The sequence below is a fragment of the Tachypleus tridentatus genome, chromosome 8 (genome assembly GCF_004210375.1).
Source record: "Tachypleus tridentatus isolate NWPU-2018 chromosome 8, ASM421037v1, whole genome shotgun sequence".
Taxonomy (NCBI): domain Eukaryota; kingdom Metazoa; phylum Arthropoda; class Merostomata; order Xiphosura; family Limulidae; genus Tachypleus; species Tachypleus tridentatus.
In genome coordinates, this window is record NC_134832.1 from 42,119,282 (window position 1) to 42,143,835 (window position 24,554).

Here is a 24,554-nt window from a genome sequence, read left to right on the forward strand (position 1 = left end):
TTGGCGGCTTCGAAAAACAGAAATTTTCGTACCTGGTGACAGCAAACACCATTCCTGCAGTCTCGAACCCAGCAATTCGGCTTTTGCTTTTGACAAACCCAAATCTCTGACCAGATCGTTTAATTCTGACTGTGTTATGAGATATGGATTGCCTGAGGAGCACGGTTCAAAATCCGGATCACTTATCATTGCCAGTTTCTTCATCTGGTTCGTCTAAGGTCCATTCTTCAGGTGGTTTCGGAATTGGAAGACTGTCGTCATGTGGCACGGGTCTCATTGCTGAAGGCAGATTAGGGTATTTAATTGACTTCTTGTTTTTGGCAGAGAATCCAGACACATTAGTCAAACTGAAGTAACAGTCCGTCACATGATCTTTCTGTTCTCACCATATCATCGGGACAGCAAATGGCATTGTCTTTCGAGTGCCTCTGAACCAAGCTCTCAGACAAATAGCACATGTCGCACAACAAATGTGAGGCGACCATTCCTGGTCTTGATCACCAATTTTACAGCCGACGTACAGATGATATGCTTTCTTCACAAGAGCAGTCATTGAGCGTCTCTGATGAACAAACGTATACTCGCCACAAATATAGCAGAATGTATCGCGGATGTTACGATATTGACGAGGCATATTGACCGACACCAATTGTCCTGTAAAACGTCTATAACATTTAACTTACTTGTTACAGTGGTACTGAGGCAATGCTATGTTCTGAAACAATACGTACACAATATAAGGTCTATATTAATCCAATGAGCAGCATCTGTGTATGCAAACCACTTTTATAGCCTGCTGAGACAGTGTCAAGCTGGGTCCGGCATGCCCGGGCTGTATACTTCCACAGAACAGCTTCCAACCTGGCCTGATTTCATGCCTGGACATGCCCAAACTGCACAAAACATTGTTCATAGATCTCTTACAGAAACGACAATTTTTGGACATAAATATAAGAAAAATCATGACAAAACTGAAGATTTCGATAAAACTGTACGTGATGGACATTTGGCTGTGATTTTCGTGATCAGCAGCCAAAAATCTATAAGGAACACCCAACAGTGTTCAAGAAGCAAAAACTTTGTTGTGCAGTGTAACAGGCACCCACTGTAAGAGAATCATAAGGCCCACGACAACACAATATATATTTATACTGTAAATAAGTATAAGTAAAAGCTTTTAATTGACAAATGCAACCTTAACATCTGACAGGTACATTATAAAGATAACCAATAAGAGGTATTTAAAACAGCGTTTCTAGAAATGTTTACAGACAAGTAGATTACCTATATAGGTGTCAGCAGAAATGAAACGCATACGGTAAACCTAACCCAAATATTTAGCTATTTGTGTTATTCTTTGTTTAAATGAAAAGGTGAAATATATTAAACCTAGACTTGTGTGCTCTTCGTTTTTTTCTCCTAACCTTTTGTATTCAAAACGAATGACTTAAATTTTGCCCTTTCTTATTATCAGGTTTATGTTCTGATAATTAATTATCTGTTATCTAATAACGAATTCACACGCACTTGTTTTATCCCAACAGCGCTATCAGTGATGACGAGAAAACTCACTTGTAGAGTATGTAGAAATGGCTGGTTTGGGTTGCTCTACATAAAAATTTTCTCAACCCAAAGCAGCCGTTTTTACATATATATTTTTCTCAACAGCGCTGTATTTATAAGTTGTAAAACAAAACGATATTAAACATTTCTCTGTGTAAATATGATCTGTTTGAACGTGCAGTAATTTCGACAAGAAGCTTTCAATTTTTTATATATGAATGATTTGCATGGTTAGCTTAAACTCTGGCATGGACGTTTTTCTTCTAGTGTTTGGTGAAGAATCGGTTCACGATTTCACGCAACTGTCCACTCGTTCTAAACATTCAGCCAAACTAAATGCAATTAATTCCAAAATTAACCGACATTTAAGGTTGTTTTAATGAAACCGCTCACGCTTATGTGTGAATGTCAAACTTTATAGCTATCTTATCTCTATTTCATTGCACAATTGTATGTGAAGTGTACGTTTAGTTTTACTTTAAAAATCAAATAACCCTCACATTGGATTAGAACAACATTTCATATTTATTTCTGTGTATGTTAGTTGTTACAGCTATTTTCTTTTTATTTTATTACATATGTGAAGTGTAAGCCTAGTTTTGTCAGGTCAAAATCAAACGACCTAATTCTGGATTAAGGCGATTTAAAACGGATACATTCGAGCCTCTGTAGATATGCGGTATTTTTATATTGAAAATCGCATAGACGAATGGCTTGCGGGAACTGAAATCGATATTCGATTGGTGTGCGAGATCGTTTTGTTGGTACTTAGTTTACTTTGCAGGACTGGTATATTGATATTTCATATGGCTTGTAAATCGTGAAATCGATATCACGTTTGGTTTACTGGTCTTCACTATATCTTCCTGATGAATCGTTAGATCGAACCTTGGTTCGGTTGTGAAATCGTTTTATTGGTGCTTGATCCGGCTTTTGAGATTTCCTATATTAATACTTATAGCTTGTTTATTTTTGTTACGCACAAAGCTACACAATAGGCTGTGTTCTGCCCACCAAGGATATCGAAACCCAATTTCTAGCGTTGTAATTCCGCAGACATACCAGTTGTGGCTAATGCTTATAATACCATGAAACAACTAACACTCATTATCAAATGTTTGGTCGTTAGATGGAACCCACGAACAGTTAAACTTAAATCTCGGATTATCCTGCAGTCAATTTGTTCGCTTTTTGGTAACTTCAATGAAATGGTTAACTTAGACTGTGAAACCTAAGTTCATTACGGGAATCATTTAGTTAAGTTTTCAAACGTTTTCAATCAATATATTCAAATTTACACACCCAATTGCCTTTTCAGATTTTCATATAAAGTTAATCAGTTATTCTACACCTAGTAACTCAAAACTTCTCATTCGAAATTGTGATTTAATAGTAGTGTTCAGCGGTCCTAAGCACTTCTTAGTACCGACGTTCATTTATTGAAGCTCAATATTTATCATCAAAACATTTCAAATTAAAAGGTTTTATTTGAGATCAAATTGCTGACGAAGTTGCGGTTTAAACTAAGAATACTGGCGAAGCATTAGAAGCCGTTAAGCTTAAAATGTTTGATAAGAATCACGTAATTGAGATAATTATTTTCAATTTTTTGTTTGTTTTTGGTTTTTGGAATTTCGCACAAAGCTACTCGAGGGCTATCTGTGCTAGCCGTCCCTAATTTAGCAGTGTAAGACTAGAGGGAAGGCAGCTAGTCATCACCACTCACCGCCAACTCTTGGGCTACTCTTTTACCAACGAATAGTGGGATTGACCGTCACATTATAACGACCCCACGGCTGAAAGGGCGAGCATGTCTAGCGCGACGCGGGCGCGAACCCGCGACCCTCAGATTACGAGTCGCACGCCTTACGCGCTTGGTTCAATTTTTTTTTCTTGACTTATTTCATATTCAAAATTAGGGTGTGTGATAACTGTTTCCCAAATCTATCTTTTGTCCCTGACAAGTCACAACCCAAGAGGCCTTTCGTCAATACCATAACTCGTCAGTTGGTCTGGAAGTGAGAGGCAAAATATCGTTTATTTAAAAATACTTCACTCCAGTCCATCAGAAATACTGGCAGACCACCAAATGGTTCTGTCCTCTTTTCGGTCAAAAAAACGATTTATTATAAGTGGTAAAAGTGTATAATGAAGACGAGTCAAAAGATCCTTTGAAGCGTTATTTGTATGTTTATTAATATTTTAGAAGGATGACTTGGGTTGGTTGAAACAGAGATAGACTTATCCTGTTCGACAGAACTGGTACCCATATGGTATAAGATAATCTAAATATTTTCCATAACAACCTCTTTATTCTTGTTTATACTTCACTATTCGTTGTTTATTTTCAAAAATAAAGTTTAAGTTGATTATTTTTCATAAATTCACAAACTATTTTTTTGCCCATCGCAATATGGAACGAGGGAACAGAGTGAATAAGTTTTTCATTTTTATCGAAAACCTGAGCAACGCCGAGTAGCGCTGTTAAAATACAGTAATTATAACACTTATTACACCGCTTTTGAATGGTTCAATAGACTACGTGCAAAGTATTATGTTGTTTTGTCAGATATTGTGAGAAAACTTCAAAATGAGTAGACATATATACATATATCGCTTGCTACTCTGCCATCCGTAATTTAACTTGCCGCAAATTCCAAGTGTCCACCCATTTCTGGCCTGGGTGTTCTAGGGTCCAAATGTGATAACCAACTTTTTCCCCTGCCACACCTCGTAAAGATCATTATCAACTCAGAGGTATCGTGTTAATGTATTATTATTATTATTGCGGTTTTTATATAGTTGTTCATGTAAATTTGATTATTCTTAATTTAAATTTGTTGCAGTCAGTAAATAAAGCGTACATATGTCATGTGTCAAATATTAACTACTTAAACGCTAAAATGTTGCATAAGATATCTCGTATATGGGATGCAAAAACAAACAGGATGAGCACATTACAAATGCCGTATACAAGGTGTCCGAAAAGTCTGGATATTAGAATGTGTTCCACAAGATGTCCTTGTAATTCGAAACAAGTTCGGAGACAATACTTCCACTTTCTTTAACACTGCGAATCATGTTCATGTCATTTTCAATAATTTGACACTTGTCGCGAATTCGTTGTTTCAGATGTTCAGTGTCTCTGATCTTTTCTTTGTACAAACGTGCCTTGAGCAGTCTCCAGAAAAAGAAATACATGAGTATGAAGTCCGGAACTTCTGTCAATCCAATGTCCTGGGAAGGTGACATTCAACCAAATTCGGACTTCCGAGCCGCAAAATCGATTACATGTGGTTCTAGAATTTTCGGTCATCCTAAAAAGAATAGCTAAAGGAAAAACTTTACTTACTTTATCAACAGGAACATTATACAATATCAGAAGTAGAAATAACTAATCTACAAAATATCTTGCACTTTGAAACGTGCCATCTATCATATGGGAAACTATACACTATTGAACTCGTCTGTTTTCATTTTATTGATTGGTAAGTTTGTTTCATAATTTTTTGCGGAACACTACAAAAGCCCACCTTCCTTCACGTACATATAACTGACCTCTATTTTGAACTGATAAACAAGAAGAAAAGATGGCTAGCCAACAACATCCACCACCAACTCTTGGGCTTCTTTTATAGTGGGTTTGATTGCCAATATTATAGCATACTCATGGCCTCACGTGCAGGGCGCAATTTTATCAGCAGCGGGACGCAAACTGATTGGTAAGAATGTAAGGTCATTTATTGAATTTCGCAAAAAGATACTTGGGGGTTATCTACGCTTACCGTTTTTAATTTTGAAGCAACAGACTAAAAGGAATTAATGAACATCACCTACCGCCAACTTTAAAACTACTTTTTTACCAACGAGTAGTGAGATTAACTGTTACATTATAATCCCTTCAAGTTTGAAAGAACTAGCATGTTCGGTGACAAGATTCAAACCCCGTAACCACTTATTCATACCAGAACTCAAGAATTAAAGTGAAAACGGGCAAGCACTTTTCACATAAGGTAAGTTTATTGAGGTAACTCAAACACTTAGATACTAAACAACTTCTTAAGATCGACTATCGCTCGAACTCGAGTTTTCTTTTCAAAGACAATAAATATACAATTGTGTAATACTTTTAAACCTATATGATGATGTGCAGCGTATTGTAAATTTGTAGTATAATGTTCTTAAAATTTCTTTGTTCTCGGATATTAGCCCGAAGCTACTCAAGGGCTACGTGAGCTAACAGTCCCTCATTTTTAAATGGTAGACGAAAGGGAAGGAAGCTAGTCAGCAATACATTACCACTCGCTAACCAGTGGGCTGCTATTGTCTAACCAAATAATGGGATTTGACCAATACTCTTATAACGCAGACAAGACTCCAAAAGTGCAAAGAACTTTATTTGATTTTTTGTGTATTTGTGATAATAGAACGCTAACGATGTGTCTGTAGATCCATAAACTCGCATGTTAACCATAAGACAATGCTTAGTACATTTTTTACTATCAAATTCGGCATAGTTTGATATGGACACTGATTTGAAAGCATTTACTGTAACAGGTGTAAACGGATTTATCCCATTTCAATAAACTTTTGTTAACATCTTTAACGGATTAAAAGAGTTTTTAACCAAATTAGATCTATTGAACTCGCAGCAGGTTAAATAACTTCAGGTTTATTTATATTCAATATTAGTGGAAATAAAAGTGCATAATGTTCCAAACGGGTGCTGTATGTAAGCCTTTCACGTATACTCAATAAATATAATTTCCCTATCCCCCAGTACTTTATTACACTAAAAATCGGGTTCAAATGGGCTATCCGAACTTTGTCCAACATAGAGGGCCCGGCATGGCCAGGTGGTTAAGGCGCTCGACTCGTAATCTGAGGGTCGTGTGTTCGAATCCCCGTCACACCAAACATACTCCTCCTTTCAGCCGTGGGGACATTATAATTTTACGATCAATCCCACTATTCGTTGGTAAAAGAATAGCCCAAGAGTTGGCGGTGGTTGGTGATTACTAGCTGCCTTCCCTCTAGTCTTACACTTCTAAATTAGGGACGGCTAGCGCAGATAGCCCTTGTGTAGCTTTGCACGAAATTCAAAACAAACTAAACCAACAGAGAATTTAATCCCATATTTTTAGCGTTGTATATTGCTAACCGATCTGGGGATTCCCAAGCTACCTGTGGAAAAAATGTTTTGCAAAGTTACAGTTTTTCAGATTTCAAGTCATGCTAAAATATTTAAAGATCTTTAATTTCCTATTTAAAAAGTAAATAAAGATTTTGCTTTAATAAAACGTAATTGTATTGAATGTTTATATAGTTAATTGTCTAAATTTCAGAAAAAAGCATCGGTCGCATTGATCACCAACAATAACTCTATCTTCACAAGCCATATTAAAGTTTCAGACATCAGCCTTTGAAACGTTCGAAAATTTAGCACATAGATCGTATGTTACAATTTGCATTCCAGTGTAGGCGATTTTCTTCATTCTACGAACAGAACAATAGAGCGAGACAGACCTACAGAAGATCGTCCAGTGCAAATAATGTCACGTGCTTTAATGATGTAATTTTGTATGACGTCAGCAGATAAGCTCACTCTTTTCCGAAAGTAAACAAAGCTGTTTTGATGATAAAGGCATTGTTTAAGTGTTATTAACTCTGTACAAACACTCAAATAGGGGGAACACGACACTCAGTTTTATATTACATCGCATATAAAATTATCAATTTAATGATTTTTCTGAAACACTGAGTTATCTAAACAGCCTTCGACTGAATTGTTAAAGAAAGAAAAAAAAACCCTTCAGTAACATAAAAGATTTGGAAACTAATATATTTAAACAGTAGGGCATTCAGAGATACAAGATTATTAGTTTAAGTCATCCCAGTAGCTATTTTCAGGAGTTTACCGATATTATTTCACATTTCACACATTTACCGTGAAAGTAACCTGTAAGAAGAAAGTATACTTTAATATTGGTTGTTGCGATGTAAATTCTGCATTTAGTAGTTGTTGTTTTTAAATTAATCACAAAGCTACACAATGGGCTATCTGTGCTCTGCCCACCACGAGTATCGAAACCCGGATTTTAGCGTTGTAAGTCCGCAAAGATGCCGCTGAGCCACTGGGGGCTGTTGCATTTAGTAGAAAAGTAATTAGATTATTTCAGGGTTAATTAGCTCAATATTAATTAAATTGGAAATAATTTTCGGTAAACTTTATATTTCGTTCCATATTCTACTCATTCCGTTCAGTTGTAAAAGACTAACACACACATCAATCCTGTTCAGTTATAAGCAGAAATATGAAAGCTTAGCATGGAGGAGTGTGTGTGTATTACTGTAATACATTTAAGTTAAAAGTAAGCTACGTAACATGCACTAAAGCTTTCTTGGAAGCAGGGGCGTCAGCATAAGTTTTTCTAGGAGGGGGAAAAGTAGAGTGAAAATTTGAAATGAATAAAAACTTCATATACATGTGGTGAACGAATAAAGAAAAAAAATGTTTCTCATTCATCGAGGGGATTACTTTTCTTAAAATTAGAAATTAGCTCCAAAATTGGGAAAATGTAAAATGTGTTGACTTTTATTATAATTGTATATTTTAAAAAAAGGATGCATATCCACTTTCTGCATTAATGTGATTGTTAGTAACCGTTAAGTGCTTTTACAAATAGAACAGAATGTTATTATTATTTTGTATATTATAACTGATATCAAAGTCTGTTTGTTTAAACGTATGAGGTGTACAAAAGTAATTGAAGTTTTAAATCTGACCGACATCTTGCGCGCATGTGAGTTAAATATGGAGATTCCGAGAGCTCAAGTTTAGCCGTCTTTAATTTTTAGCTACTGACTAGAGAGAAGTATAAAGACATTACCTCGCACGTCAACATGGGCTTTTTCTGATTATTTTGAACCGAATAGTGAGACTGACTGTAGCCTTTACAATGTGCCCCCAGCTAGAATAGCAGAATATGTTCAGCGGCTCTTCGATGTGCAGCCCGACAAGCTAACCATTGGGCCACACCCTGCTTTCTGGCCCGGCATAGCCACGTGGTTAAGACACGCGACTCGTAGTCCGAGGGTCGCGGGTCCAAATCCCCGTCACACCAAACTTGCTCGCCCTTTCAGCCGTGGGGGCGGTATAATGTGACGGTCAATCCCACTATTCATTGGTAAAAGAGTAGCCCAAGAGTTAGCAGTGAATGGTGATGACTAGCTGCCTTCCCTCTAGTCTTACACTGCTAAATTAGGGACGGCTAGCGCAGATAGCCCTCGCGTAGCTTTGCGCGAAATTCAAAACAAATCAAACGAAACCAGGCCCTCTACGAAAGCTAAACGTTACCAATAGTCAGTAACTGGTTATGAACACGATACTCAGTGTTGAGTCTAGACCTTTCCACCGGGACAGGGGTAGGAGATCTGAAGCTTGGGGAAGGTGAATAAATTAAAATCCGATAATATATTGAAATACTGTAGGAATTTCTGCACAGGGGGAATGTCCCCTACACCCTATAAATCAACTCTGACGATACTGCAAGAAAAGCTTTTTATAAACTTTTAAACCTATAAATATGAATAATGATAAAGTAATCAGTTGATAGGTAGACAACTTTCATGTAAGTTAAAATCGTGGATGGTTTTAACCTTCCTTGATCAATTTCAGCTGCTTAGAAAGCTACATTTGTGAATGATCTACAACTAAGACATGATGTTTCAAACGTTTTAAGTTTTTTATTACACTTTAGTAGTTAGTAAGGTTATAAAATCAACATTGTGCAAAGAATCAGTTGTCGGACAACTAACTTTCAGACAATTACCCCCCCCCTCCCTCGAACCATGTCTTTTTATATTAAAATAACTGACTAAAAAATACAGGTTTCTTTTATTTCAGGAGGGGCCAAACTTGCTTAACGTGAGAGTCACATACAATAAACTACAGATGTTCGAGAGTCACAAGATATGAACAAATATTATACACACGTTTTTATTGTTACATATACATTTTGTTACATAAATTTTATACACATATTAATAAATACATTTTTATACGTATTTATTCATGTATGTAGTTTATAAACTGTTAATTTGTATTAGTTTCAATAATCACAAAGTACACACATATATATACCAAATGTTTTCAAAATCCTGTCTAATTATTGTTTTAGTTATATTAAGCGTATTTAATACGTAATGAACTACGGAAACATACAAGAAAAATATGCAAATTTGCATTTTACTAACATTAAATGAGACTGACAAAAATTAAAAGTAAAGGGGTAAAAATATTTTTAATGATATTTATTTGTCTTAGTAAATATCTGCTCAAAACATGGAGGAAAATATGTAAAACAATAAAATTAGATATATTTAAATCACATACCACCTTACAAAATTTTAGTCTTATAATATTTTTCTCACACAAACAGACATTGATACAATTATCAGGCTATTTACAGCTAGTATAGGTCTTGTGAGTTTCCATCTTGGTTGTGAGTCGTTGAATTCCGGATGTTATGTTGTCAAGACTGTACGAATTAGCTCCGTCAGGTGTTAATTTGTAAGGACTGCACGATGCTTCGACTTCATAAACTTCATTACAGAGTACAGTAATTTACAACAGTATGTTATGCTGCAAATTGAGATGAGTCGCACACCGGTTTTCTTCAGTTCAGGATATTTTATTTATTTATGGAACTTTCATCCATTACTCAATTTTAGAATGGGATTTATGGATAAGCTTTAAACTCAGGCCCTTCTGTAGTTCTATTAGTTCCATTTCCACAACAGATGATTCTGTAAACAGAGGTTTGAGAATTGGACAACCATCATTGATCACATCAACCATGAATGGATTTACAAGAAAGGCTAAGCAGGGCTTCAGATTCTGCAAGTCTTCAAACCTATTGAGGAAATTATCAAGCAGTCCTTGTAATTTATCTTTGTATTCTTTCAGATTGTGGTATTTTATTTCAATATCAGGAAATGTATTTACTCTCCTTTTTTAGATTCGGGAATTAACTGAAGTTTCTTGACAATATGTCTCTTTGAAAAAGTCTTTATTTTATTCTGAAAGCTGAATATTGTTTGAGTAAGATCAGAAACAACCATACCCTTCTCTTGGAGTGCCAAGTTCAGAGTTTGTAGATGATTCATTATATCAGTAAGGAACATTAGATCTTACATCCATTCATCATTTCCCAGTTGAAGATACAATCTTTTCTTTTCTTCAAGAAAAGTAATAATAGGCTTCAAAAGATCCACAATCTTATATAAGACATGGCTGGTTGACAGCCACCTCACAATGCAGTAGAAAGAGACATTACTGGATTTATCTTCAAGCTCTAATTCTTCAAAAATATTTTTGAACTGTCGGTGGGCCTTCCCATTTAAGCGTATAAAATTCACAATTTCAAGAATAACTTTCATAAAATCTTCATACTTCAAGTATCTTGCTGCCAGCTGTTCACGATGAATAATGCAATGAACAGGGAAAAACGCTGGGATCATTTTTCATAAGTGCAATTAATCTGCATTTTTCCCCACCATTGCAGGTGCTCCATCTGTTGCAACACTGACGAGTTTATCCAGTGGAATATCAGCATTTGTTAAGGCTCTGTCAAGCGCATTTTTAATGTTAACACCACAAGTTGTGTTTTTCAGTGCCATTTAGTCCTACATCTCTTCTTTCACAGTTATATCAGAGGAAACGTAACGAACAAATACCGCCAGTTGTGAGTTGTCTTGTATGTCTGTAGATTCGTCAAGGGCTAAGCTGAATGCAAGGGAATTCTTTAAATCATTTTACCTGCAACATCAGCACTCACCTGGGAGATACGTCTCTCTGTAGTGTGGCGTGAAGCTAGTGTTTGTGCTATTAGTTGCAGAGGTTTTGTGTAATTTGGATCTAACACTGCAACAACTTCAGCTATATCTTTCTTAACAAATTCACTACCAGAATAAGGGCGTTTAATACGAGCAATATTCAATGATATAATGAAACTAGCTCCAGTCGTTGTATCAACTTCCTTATTGAACGTTGTCAACGGTGTTTGTTGGCTATTTAGTGATGATTTTAACACAGTTAACTTGGTTTTCCGTGATTCTGATTTAGGTGGATAATCAGACTAAATATTTTTTTGTGATTTGTTTCATAGCGGCGTTTCAAGTTACTTACTTTGTCATGACTGAGTAACACATTGCAGGTAAGACACAAAGGTTTACCTCCTTTAATACATTTTTTATTTAAGTTTTAAATTAATTGTGATGCAAAAAGGAGTTCATCCAACACATTTCCGAAAGCCGCACATGTGAAAGAGCCGCGGTTTGGCCACCCCTGTTATATTTTATAAAAGAACGAACTATCTAATACTATTTAACCCTCTCGCCTCAGCTACCTACACTGCACATATGAAGAGCTTTTAGTGACTTGCATTCAAACTTTTTAATTAATATAAAGCACTTTCTGTTTACGTTATGCCAATTACCATGACATTAATTCATAGCTGCCTCCCGCTAGTACAGCGGTATGTCTCCGGATTTACAACGCTAAAATCAGGGGTTCGATTTCCCTCGGTGGGCTGAGCAGATAGCCCTTTGTGGCTTTACTATACGACAAACACACACACACACACACACAATTCATAGCTAATAATCAATGCTTAAGTATTTTCTACTACTTAAATAGTTGTATATAATTCATTCTCCTATGAAAAAGGAAAAAATATGTGATGTTTTTTTTTACATTTTATTCAGTTATATTTATGTAACAAAATATCGTTGTGGGGGTGGGCAGTTGTCTGGAGGGCAATTTTCCTGCGTGGTCAGTTGTCAGGTTACCCAACAAATCATTTACAGTTATCTGTATAATTCAGGTAATGTCAAAAATATCTGTCTTAAGACTTAACATTTAAACTATTGGAGGTTCTTCTAAAATAAGGAAATGTTCGTTCAAAATTCTTAGGTTGATTTAATTTTTTTTATTTGAATTTGAAATTTCCAACAATGTGAAAAGTACAAAACTGTCGGATTTCCCAATGGAGTAACTAATAATCAAATCGACACTCAACTGAAATATTCCTCATAAAATAATCTCGACTATAATTATCCTTTCAACTAAGATGTCAATTTGAATTAAAGTTGGAACATTCAAACGAGTTACTCGTCAGCTTAAGGTCGCTTGGTGTATTTGTTAATTTTAATTTCGTGCAAAATTACTTGAGTGATATCTGCGCTAGCTCTCACTAATTTAACAGTGATAAACTAAAGTAAAGAGAGCTAGTCAAAACCACCCACTACCAATTCTTGGGCTATTCATTTACCACCGAATATTAGGACTGATATGCCGGGCATGGCCAGGTGTTTAAGGTGCTTGTTTCGTAAGCTGGTGGTCGCAGGTTTGGGTACACGTTCCACCAAACGTGCTCGCTTTTTCAACCATGGGAGCGTTATGAGTGCGATCAATCCCACTATTCGATGGTAAAAAAGTAGCCCAATAATTGGCGGTGGATTATAATGATTAACTGCTTTCCCCCTGTCTTTCACTACTAAATTAAAGTCTAGTACAGATAGCACTCTCGTAGCTTTGTGCGAAATTAAAAACAAACAAACAAAGAAGTAAAATTGACAGCTGAAATGGTGAACATGTTTGATGAGGGAGAATTGAACTTCCAAACTTCAGAATGCGAGTCTAGTGCCATAAATATTGAGCCATGGTAGGCCTAATTTAACTATCACAACATGATACAAGGTAGATGCATTAAACAGTTTTTGCGAATCTTTTTACTGTATCATGTTTAGAGATTTTATGAGAAATGTTTTTAAGTAGTACAATGTAAAAAGAAATGTTAAGTTCAGTTTTTGCAATAGTTATCCATAAATATTTTAATAAATGTGTAATTATTTTGTACTCTTGGTAATGGTACAATCTTTTGGAACTGACTGTTTTCGTTTATTGTCTTATATGGGCAAGTAATAAAATATCCTCTTCTCTTGTTCTACTTCCTGAAGTTACAAATTAATATTCAAGAAAACTTTATTTTCGTACTATATTACAATACTAAATTTGGAGCTTGATTCCCCTCGGTGGACCCAACAGATAGTCCATTGTGGTTTGCTCTGAAACAAACGCACAGAAGTTGGATAGTAGCGACCCACTCGTGGAATTTTCAAGTTAAATATTTGTACTTTGTGGCCTTTTCAGCACATAAGTTAAATACATTTCGTTAATTTAGTGAACAAATCAGAGATTCTTATTATTTATTCTTCAAACTTAAATAAGTATTTATTATACCGTGATATTAAAAATAATTAAAACTTTGGACATATTTTGTGAAAAAGATTAAATTTACGAGCGTTGATGAAGCAAAAATATCGAGAACGCATTTTTGTACAACAACAGAAAACTGAAACAGTGGCCAAGCTTTAGCCATTAAGTAACATGCCGTGATTGGATGAAAAAAAACAACACGTTCCATACTTTCGAGCCGTCAGTGCGTTATCAGAGTGACGGTCAAATTTCACTATTCAATTAGAGTAGCCTAAGAGTTAGCAAAATTAGGGACGGCCAGCTTAGGTTGCTCTCGAGTACTTTTGCGCAAAGTTTAACAAATAACAACCAAAACCGCTCGTTTCTACTTTAATTTTTTTTGTTGCCCTTGCTTTTAGAAAATTCTGCACTTTTAATTTATTGGTTTATACTGTACATGCTGACTCTCCAAACCGTGGTTTACTTTGTCTCAATTCATCCTTCAAAATAACAAACGTAGTAAGTGTATCACTGCTGAAGTACTGAGAGGACTAATGCACAACATAAAATAGTTAGCTGCAAACTTTAAGACACTTAAGAAACTTGAATGACGCTTATATCAGTGAACTAAGGTTTTCAATGTCTCATTTCAAAATCACAGGAAACTACGTTGTTGACAAGCTTCGTGTTCACATTGGATTGAATTCCTCTAATGGTCATCCCAATGAATCATTCTGAAGAGTTTTGCTGAATTTCGCGCAAAGCTACACGAGGGCTATCTGTGCTAGCCGCCCCTACTTTAGCAGTGTAAGACTAGCGAGAAGGCAGCTAGTCATCATCACCCACCGCCAACTCTTCGGTTACTCTTTTACAAACGAATAGTGGGATTAATCGTACATTATAATACCTCACGGCTGAAAGAAATAGTGTGTTCAGTGGTGGAAATTCTAACCCGCGACCTCGAATTGAGAATCGAGTGTCCTAACCAACTGGTCATGGTCAGGCTGTCTACTGAAGTAAAAAAAAATTGGTGGTCCTTGTAAAGACAACCACAATGGGTAGGTTTCCACCATTATTCTTTTGGATTCTGCTGTGTTACACTTTTGCTGTTTCGTTATTCCATGAATCTATTCTTGTTGTCACATTATAATTCCCCTCCTGGCTGAAAGGGCGAGCATGTTTGGTGTGACGGGGATTAAAACCCACGATTCTAAGATTACGAGTCGAGCGCCCGAAATACCTGGCCATGCTGGTCCCATTATGAAGAGACAAAATTAAGATTAAATGTTTTCCAGATGGATGTGTATGAAATTAATTTTTGAACAAATGTTTGTACGTATAAGCTAATCTCTGATGATAAGAAATCCATGGGTGTTATTCAATGATTACAGTAAATGGAACAAAATGACTGAAGTCTTTAAATTGAGAAACCAGCTTTCGGCACATTTGTGGGTCCTCTTCAGTCTCATGCTGTCTTTTTTACGATTATGTGGATACGAAACAATATTAACTTGAACATGGCTTGCTTAATATTAAGTTGGCTTGGAGTATAAGAGAAATGTATTTTCTTTGTGTTTTACTGTTAAAATCATAAGATTAAAACATTATTATTATTATATTAAATTACAAATGTACAGTTACTACTCGAAAATATTCTCAAATAAACTGTTTTTATAAATAAATATTCAATTTCATTAAAGCATTTAATGATGGCACTAGTATTATTAACAGTTTTGGAGTTATTAATGAAATTTGGTCTTTATTAATTGCCAACAAAAGATACCTCCACCAGGAAAAGATTTTATACATATTTGTAACTTGGAACAAACTTGTCTTCGTTAATTAAGCATAACATGTTAAAATAAGAATTTCTAAAACCGTCGTAAATGGTAAATATAGCAAAAATCTTCATTTTAACACGTCGCCTTAGGTTTCTTATTTACTTATCTGCCCTGATTCAAACTTATCTTCATATAATACGATAACAAAAGTTCCAATTTTATCACGTCACCTGAAGTTCGTTATTAAACTGTCATTGATTCAAAACATCACTTTTACTTCACACTCAAACAGAAATTCAGGTGTAAAACTGAGGCGAAACGGCCAGAAATGGCCTGACGTCTATTGGAGATTCAAGACTAGCTTTTCTAATCTTATTGGACCACACACTGTGCTCTGCAGTACTCTTGAAAATGGATTGTAAAATATATGTTTCATAATTTTGAAATTCCCAATTTAACAACTTTACAAAATCCCCGGCTATTTAAAACGTTATTTGAACTTCCTTATTCAGCTATCTTATATCAGTGATTTAACAGTCATATTAATTTAATACACTTAAAATTCCCACTATTTTAAAAAGTCGCCTGACATTTCCTATTTGGTATACTGCTGGAGGTTCTTGTATCTTTCTGCACGAGTAAACTAATAAGATCACTAATCCAAACTACAACTTTATATTCATAGTTAAGTACGTCACTTATGATATTCGTCAACACGTATTTAGTTTTAATTTGATGGGCGTGTCATCCGAGATGTGTGTTTCAGCATGTCGCATGAGAATTGTAGCCGAGATGGTCACCCGAGGATTCTGGCTTATCACGTGGTCTGAGTGCCTTGTTTCAGTGGTTTTTCTTGAGTTGTTTGTCAAATGTGTCATCTGAGACAGTTTAGGTCTCGTAAGGTCTTTCTTTTAGGTCTCTGGTTCGGGGTATCATATTCGATCTTTGGTTTACCTGGTAATTTGCAGCTCTTTAGCTGTGCTATCTGAATTATTTAGTTGTGCTTGCCACTAAATGCGTATATTAGCTCATTGTACAACAGTATATTTCCATTGTGTTTCTTTATAATATACTACACCTTGTCTGTCTCAGAATGATCTCTCAAGTCTTACTCCCGTGTAACACGGCGCTCTGTGAAAACTTAACTCGCCATATTTCACAATAGTCCAGTTTGCTTTTACAGAAACAATAATAAAAGCTTGGTGATATGTTATAGTAGACACACCCACCACACGGATTTGCTATTCAAGCAGATTTCTGAATTTTTTGGGGGTAATTTTCGTTATCATAGTGCCGATAAAACAAATAAAACATTGTAAATTCTTTAACAACGAGTGTAATATGGTACCTTATAAAGAGGTACCTTTCCCCGAAATACACTTTAGTATAACAATGCAGTAGTTCTTCATGTTGAAGGTAAGACGCGAGTGAATCATTTGTTACACAATGATAGCAAAAGTAAAAGGAATAGTAGATTATTTCACTTATAGGATAAAGTCCGTTATCATGTGAGAGACCAGGTTGCGTTTTACAGCGACTCGTGAGAGTACGGCGGTAAAACCAAAATGCTGTAAACATTTTATTTTCTTGGAATAATTATCCGAGTAAACGTATACAGTTTCTCACTCCTTTATACGTATAAACAACGTAAATTTTTCTTTTGATCAAATTCTCGAGTTGTTATAAAGGATTTCTGTATCATTCTTGTTATTTATGGTATTGGAATTTTGTAAAGAAGATAATTAAGTTACTAACAACTGTTGTTTTGTTTGTTTGTTTTTGAATTTCGCGCAAAGCTACACGAGGGCTATATGCGCTAGCCATCCATAATTTAGCAGTGTAAGACTAGATGGAAGGTAGCTAGTCATCACCACACACCGCCAACTCTTGGGCTACTCTTTTACCAAAGAATAATGGGATTGATCGAATATTATAACGACCCCACGGTTGAAAGGGCGACCATGTTTGGTGTGACGATGATTCGAACCCGCGACCCTCAGATTACGAGTAACCATCTGGCCATGTCGAGCCCTGTTGTTTTGTAATGGCTTAGACGTAAAACTTGCGCCTGTCTTCGTGTGTATGTGTATGATATGTGAATCACACTCATTCACAGTTATATTTTTTAAAATGAAATTGGAATGTCTATTCTCTGTCCGATGTTTTTGAGATGCATCAAATATTCATACATCAGATTTTGTGCGCTCATATGCAAATATATGTAGTATTGGCCATCAAAAAGTACAAGTTGAGAATGATTAAAAATTACTTTATGTAACACAAATTTTGTTTCTGAATAGTATCTGTTATTTCTTAATTGTTTATGTTGTAAAAGTACAGCAAATGGCCATTATTCCCTTCAAACTTTGCTTTTGTGACCTTGATAATGAAATTTAGAAATTAACCTATTTTATATGTAAAAACGGGTGAATTTGCACATTTTCATTTACATAAGGTCTGAATAAAACAACATATGAATCAAGATTACATGTATTTATTCTAAAGTTATACGAAAATGAAGACAAATGTTTAGAAGTGAGTAGTTTTTCGAGATTTGCGACTGTAATGTAAATCACTTTCACTTATCAGCCCCTAAATATAGTATCCTCTCATGTTTTCGTTATACGCTCCCAGGTCACAAAAGCAAAGTTTGAAGAGAAAAATAGGCCTTTTCCCTTTACTTTAGGCATAAACAATTGGGAAATAACACTTTCTGCCCAGGAACAAGAAAAAGTAAAAATTTTGTTACGTAGTGTTATTCCGTACTTTAAATATATATGCATATATATTGAGTCTCCGTGTACAAAATCATTTTACTCATTTATATACTGTTACAGGGCTTTAAAAAAACAACTATAGGATATATTTACTGTGGTCAGCAGGAGTGTAACAAACTCAAACAAAATAACATACCTTATTTTCATAAAGGGCTTGGTGATTAGGGCGCTTGACTTCCAATCTGCAGGTCGCGTATTGGAACTCCCATCACCAACCACGCTTTCCTTTTCAGACGTGGAGACGTTATAATATTATGGTCAATCCAACTATTCGCTGGTAAAAGAGTAGTTCAAGAGTTAACAGTGGGTGGTGTTGACTTGCTGCCTTCTCTCTATTACTGCTAAATTAAGGACAGCTAATGTAGATTTATCTAAGTTGAAACCAAATCAATCCTTTTCAAAAATGTAGATGGGTTTTCTCTTATATACAATAATCCATATGTTTAGGTACTTCTAAAGGGAAATACAGATAATTTTGGAACAACTTCGTAATTTAGAGCACTAAAAACTAAAGATAGGTTGGTTTTAAAATTGTGTTTTAATATATGTTTCATGAATAGATGAAAATGCCTTGAGGTATAAAACATGTCTAACACAAGGTTTATTCGAATTAATAGCACTGATAAGATGCATTTTGTTTGTAAATATAGATTTTTGTGGGCCTGGCATGGCCTAGCGCGTAAGGCGTGCGACTTGTAATCCGAGGGTCGCGGGTTCGCGCCCGCGTCGCGCCAAACATGCTCGCCCTCCCAGCCGTGGGGGCGTTATAATGTGACGGTCAATCCCACTATTCGTTGGTAAAAGAGTAGCCCAAGAGTTGGCGGTGGGGGGGTGGCTGCCTTCCCTCTAGTCTTACACTGCTAAATTATGGACGGCTAGCACAGTTAGCCCTCGAGCAGCTTTGTGCGAAATTCCAAAAACAAACAAACAAACAATAGATTTTTGTTGTGCTACTGCACATGCTGAACGAAATACGTGTAGGTAATATTAAAAGGGTATTAGCTTTTTTAAAGTTAAAAATATCATTTTGAGCGAGAGAGCGCATGACTAGTTAAAAAAAAAAGAACATTGCTCTTTATGAAGAGTTCCTTGGAGTAGATTTCTTCGAATACCGGATATTGTTCCACCAGCAATAACTTCGGCGAATATGTACTAATAAAAATCACATCATTTAAAAATTCAGAAAACAGCTAAAATGGAATAAAAAACAAAATAAAAGAACATTTCAACACTTAACGTGGCATCATCAGGTACTTACCACAACAATTAAATTCACTCTTTGATGGCCCGGCATGGCCAAGCGCGTAATGCGCGCGACTCGTAATCCGAGGGTCGCGGGTTCGCGCCCGCGTCGCGCTAAACATGCTCGCCCTCCCAGCCGTGGGGGCGTTATAATGTGACGGTCAATCCCACGTTTCGTTGGTAAAAGAGTAGCCCAAGAGTTGGCGGTGGGTGGTGATGACTAGCTGCCTTCCCTCTAGTCTTACACTGCTAAATTAGGGACGGCTAGCACAGATAGCCCTCGAGTAGCTTTGTGCGAAATTCCAAAAAAATAAATAAAACACTCTTTGATAACATCACTAACATAAACTTGTGGAATACAAACTTAAAACAAATAACCAACAAGGAGTGGAATTATACTTATACTTAGGTCAAGGTTATGCTTGTGACGTCACCAAGTGGATGTATTTAATTTTCGTCTTTATTTGTGCTAAGTACGTGATGATGCCACGTTACAGAGGCGAAACGTTGTTTGATGTGATGTTTTTCTACTCCATTTTAGCTGTTTTCTGATTTTTTTAAATATTGAAATGTGCTGAGATACTTCCAGCATCAACAAAAATGGTACCAGTAACAAAAGAACATTGGAAAAAAAATGACTAAAATTTAGACGCTTTCTTTCCAAATGGTGAAAACATTTTAGCAAAAGTGTACGCTTGTAATTTTTCCGAGGTCTAGTATTTTTTCTTCTACTGTTGCATTATTAATGTTGCTGTTTTCAGCGCGTAATTTTTTACTTCGCGCGTTGTATTATTAATAGGACAATTATTATTTGATTTGGCTTCTTTCGTTTACTTTATACGCTCTCTTGGTTTCCCGACTAACTGAAGTTCTAGATTTAATCATTAAATTACCGTTGAATCTTGCACCATTAAGCCTTCTGAAGGCTCACGTTGATAATAAATGTGCCGAAAGTTACGCATGTGATTTAAATATGAGAACGTTGCCTTTCATTTAACGAGTTTGTGTTATTCTCTATTCTAGTTGAAATGGAAAGGTAAACATTCCGTACGTTTGCGATTCTTTCATGTCAGAGTAAGCGTAATAAGCAAAGATGGTTTTGTTTCACTTTCATAATGGTCTCCAGTTTTGAGAAAGATTTCTCAGACTGTTTCACATTATGTTAGGTAAGAGCGAGGCTCAGACTTTGCTGATTCTGCCTTCAGATGATAACACAATCTGGAAGATTATGCCTTATCTTGGCAACGTTGTCAAGTTGATACATTGTAAACTATTTTTACGTAAATTAAGTCATTTCAGAATGTGCTCTATCTTGATAAGGTAAGTGCTTTTCGTCATGTCTTTCTTTCCTTGTTAAGCATGAATAGTGATTGTCAAAAGCCACCAGTAACGTCTCCCTTCCCCCGAGTTGTAGTGGTCCATTCCCAGCCCCATAATTCCTCGTCCAACATGGTGGGTTGCGTTTACTGTAACTGAAGTAACTATTGGTGGGAAGACGTACATGGCAGACGTAACTGTCTCAACAGAAAGATTCTCTTACTTTAAAATTTTAGAAACCTGGACCCGTGGACGACTTTAGTGCTTGTAAAACGCACCGAAGACTACCACTTTTCACTCATCTGCTGTATTTGTACCTCTCTTAGTCAGAGAATTGATCCGGTAAGTTAGCTACCGGGCTGAACGTTACTGTAATGCTGCTGCATCAGAACGAACATTTTACGTAACAGCAGCCATTGCCTTAAATCGTAATGTTAGTGAAGTAGTCTTTCTTATGTTCACATTACTGAAATCTTTATGTTTGGTTGAGAAATAATATTAGTGCTCATCCTTGTAAAGTAGCTTGTAGATTGTAGTAAAGACGTTTATAATCAAATTGGTTCTCCTAAATGTGCAGGGAAGTTTTAATGTTATAAGGGCACGAAGATAACAATAAGGTTAGATGATAGTTATGTCCAACGATTCAACCGAAGAACTCCCACATCAACCATATATCTGTGTAATGAAAGTATAATAAAGAAATAAATATCGAGGAATTATATTTGTTACTAATACCGACATACTCTTATTTAATTTAAAACTTGTCTAAATATTAAAATATCATGTAAGTATAATGTCATAATATCACTTTATATTACATTTAGTACTTAAATGTTAATATTTTATGAGCGTAGGAATCCAAGCTTTTGTTACATTTAGATTAACACTACGGTACTAAGGTTTCATGTAAGTAAAATACTGCATTCTTATACTAAGTTTAATATTAAGGTGATAACGTTTTATATGACTAAAACACTACATTCTTGTATTACATTTAAGTTTAACACGAAGATGGTAACATTTCACTTGAATATATAAGCATTTCATACGTTATAGTACCGAAATGTTTCTTACGAGATGAACACCGTGTAACTGAATTTTATGTAACGCTGGCACTTCATTTAAACGAAAATGTTGGACATTGACCTTGCAAGTTTTTATTACAAACTTTCATTGTCTAAAGAATAATTTGGTTTAGGAGTCGAAAGTTTTTAATAAAAAAAAATACGAGCAAGGTGACCTTCCAGCGTCTTTGTTTCTTAAAACAATGCTTAAATTTTACTTAAAACACCGTCATTTTTTATTGTAAAAGTAGGGATGAATTCAAAGAAGAGAATTCCAGGTGTACCGAAAAAAAAGATAAAACACGAATGAAACACAAATAACAATTAGTTAAGCCTAAATCTTTAATAAGATTGTTATACAACAAAAGAGTAAAACGAGCCTAATGTCAACCTATAGGTGCTTGTAGTCTTCTGTCTTCTAGAAAATCTGAATTTACCACTTAACGATCGTGTCAGTAAATCTAGTTATAATGTAAGACCAACACCAATATATTTACAATTCAAACCTAACATTTAGGCACTTTTATTGCACTCAACGTTGCTAGTACATTACTTTAACTTCAGTAGTGTCACCTGGAGTTCCTTGGTTGAACACACAGAAAATCGCATTTTCGAAAACAACTTGCAGAAACCAAAGGACTTGCATGTCTTTGTTAACCTACCATATGTATCGCAATCATCTGCTGGTTTTTAAAAATCAGTCCGTTTGGTTCACAATAAACGTACATAGATATTAGATAGGGTAGGGGTCTCCCATTGTAGAAAAGGCCCACCATCTTTTGAAATTTATCTTATTATTACTGGTCCAGCGCATGATAACACATGCGATACTCCACTTACTAAAAAGTGTTTGGGGCGAAATAAAGTATTCACCGTAGTGAGAAACGGATCTGTGTTGCAAATCAAACACGGCGTTCAAAATACTTATAACAGGCTTCACAAAGATATATTTCGGGTATTTAAGAGAAATTATACAAATATTCTTTTTTAAAACGATGTACCTTGATGAAAAACAGTATTTTCTGATAAAATGCAGACCTTTATAGAAAACAAAATTCCTGAAAATGTTCCCAGGGAAGGTTCTGTTCTATCTGGTTACCTTCTCTGGGATCTAAACATCCACCCACGTGTTTGCCGTGCGTGGCGACCCGTGAAGGGGAGGAAAGGATCCTGGTGGTTGAAGGGTCCAACCCTAACACACCACTTTGGCCTCGAATTCCTGTAGACGGGCGCCCTTTGGGTGGTCCCCCTTGGGTCAATCGGCTGGTCCACTTGGGCTAGAGTCAACCAAGTACCAGTGTTGGAAGTTCTCAACGGGAGTTGTGGACATTGTGCCTGATGCTGGTGTTTGGGTATAGTGCTCACGAAACCCTGGCGTTGCTGCATTCTCCTTGCATGACTTTGTAGTGCGTCCCTTTGTAGGGCTCCATGGTGGGTGGGGTCAGTGGGTACCGAAATTTTTCCTTTTCCTATGGATCCTCCAAATAATTTAAATAAAATTGTAAAAAAAACAGTCAATGGGTAAGCGACCACGTCTTGAATACTCAGAACAGCAATCTTCAACATCAGTAACACACGTACCTCATTTTCTTATATTACATTCTCTTTCGGAAAAACCTTTAGGGCAAATGTCCCCTTTTTTTATTCAAAAGGGACTAGAGGGACTTGCTGGCTCTCCAAAGTCAGTAAAGAAACTTCGATCTGGTGACATACTGGTTGAAACATCCACATCCCAACACAGTGAACTCCTCTTGAATTCAAAGGCAATTGGGGATATACCTATTGAGGTTACACCCCATGCTACCTTCAATTCTTCAAGAGGAGTTATTGTTGAAAGGGATTTGAAGAATGTTCCCGAGTCAGAGATTCTCGCTGGTCTCTCCACTCGAGGAGTTTCTGAAGCGAGGCGCATCTCCACTCGCAAAGATGGAGTTACACTGCCAACAAATACCCTCGTTTTAACATTTACTTCACCACGTGCACCTGCCACCATCAAGGCAGGTTATCTCATTTGCAGGGTTTGGCCATACATACCAAACCCTCTTCGATGTTTCCAATGTCAGAGATTCGGCCACTCAAAGACATCTTGTCGTGGTTCCCTGACATGTGCTCGTTGTGGAGGCAAGGACCACGATGCCTATGACTGTGACATGAACCCACATTGCGTAAACTGCAATGGTTCTCACCCCTCTTACTTTCATTCTTGCCCAAAATAGTTGGAGGAAAAAGAGGTGCAGCGTTTGAAAACGACACATAACATTAGTTATCCTGAGGCTCGGAAATTGCTGTCCACAACTCCATCTCGGACATATGCTGCTGCACTTCATTCCACAACTACAGTGGGAGTGCAGATAGATCTCTCTCTGCCTCCAAGAGAATCGTTTTCAAAACAAATGAAAAGCCTTTTGACCTCCGTGGTTAAAAAGGATCCTGCTCTGGGTCGGGTGGGCAGGTTTTTGTTACTGGAAGGGAAATCCAGTGACTGAGGACGCGAACGAATAATTGTTTTGTCTCTTGTGGTGGGAGAAAAAGATGTATCAGAAGAAATGCC

General features: G+C 36.3%; 1 protein-coding gene across 5 annotated transcripts in view; it reads left to right on the forward strand.

Annotated features, from left to right (window-relative positions):
• Positions 1 to 24,554, forward strand: part of LOC143222270 (plasma membrane calcium-transporting ATPase 2-like) — a 251,808-nt gene that overhangs the window by 39,744 nt on the left and 187,510 nt on the right. For 2 of the 5 annotated variants that reach the window (XM_076448538.1, XM_076448539.1), the window contains exon 1: positions 21,071 to 21,281. The exons of the other annotated variants lie outside the window; for them this stretch is intronic. The gene's annotated coding sequence lies outside the window, so the exon portion shown is untranslated. Of the gene's footprint in view, positions 1 to 21,070; positions 21,282 to 24,554 lie in introns of those variants that run through there. 5 annotated transcript variants of the gene reach the window in all.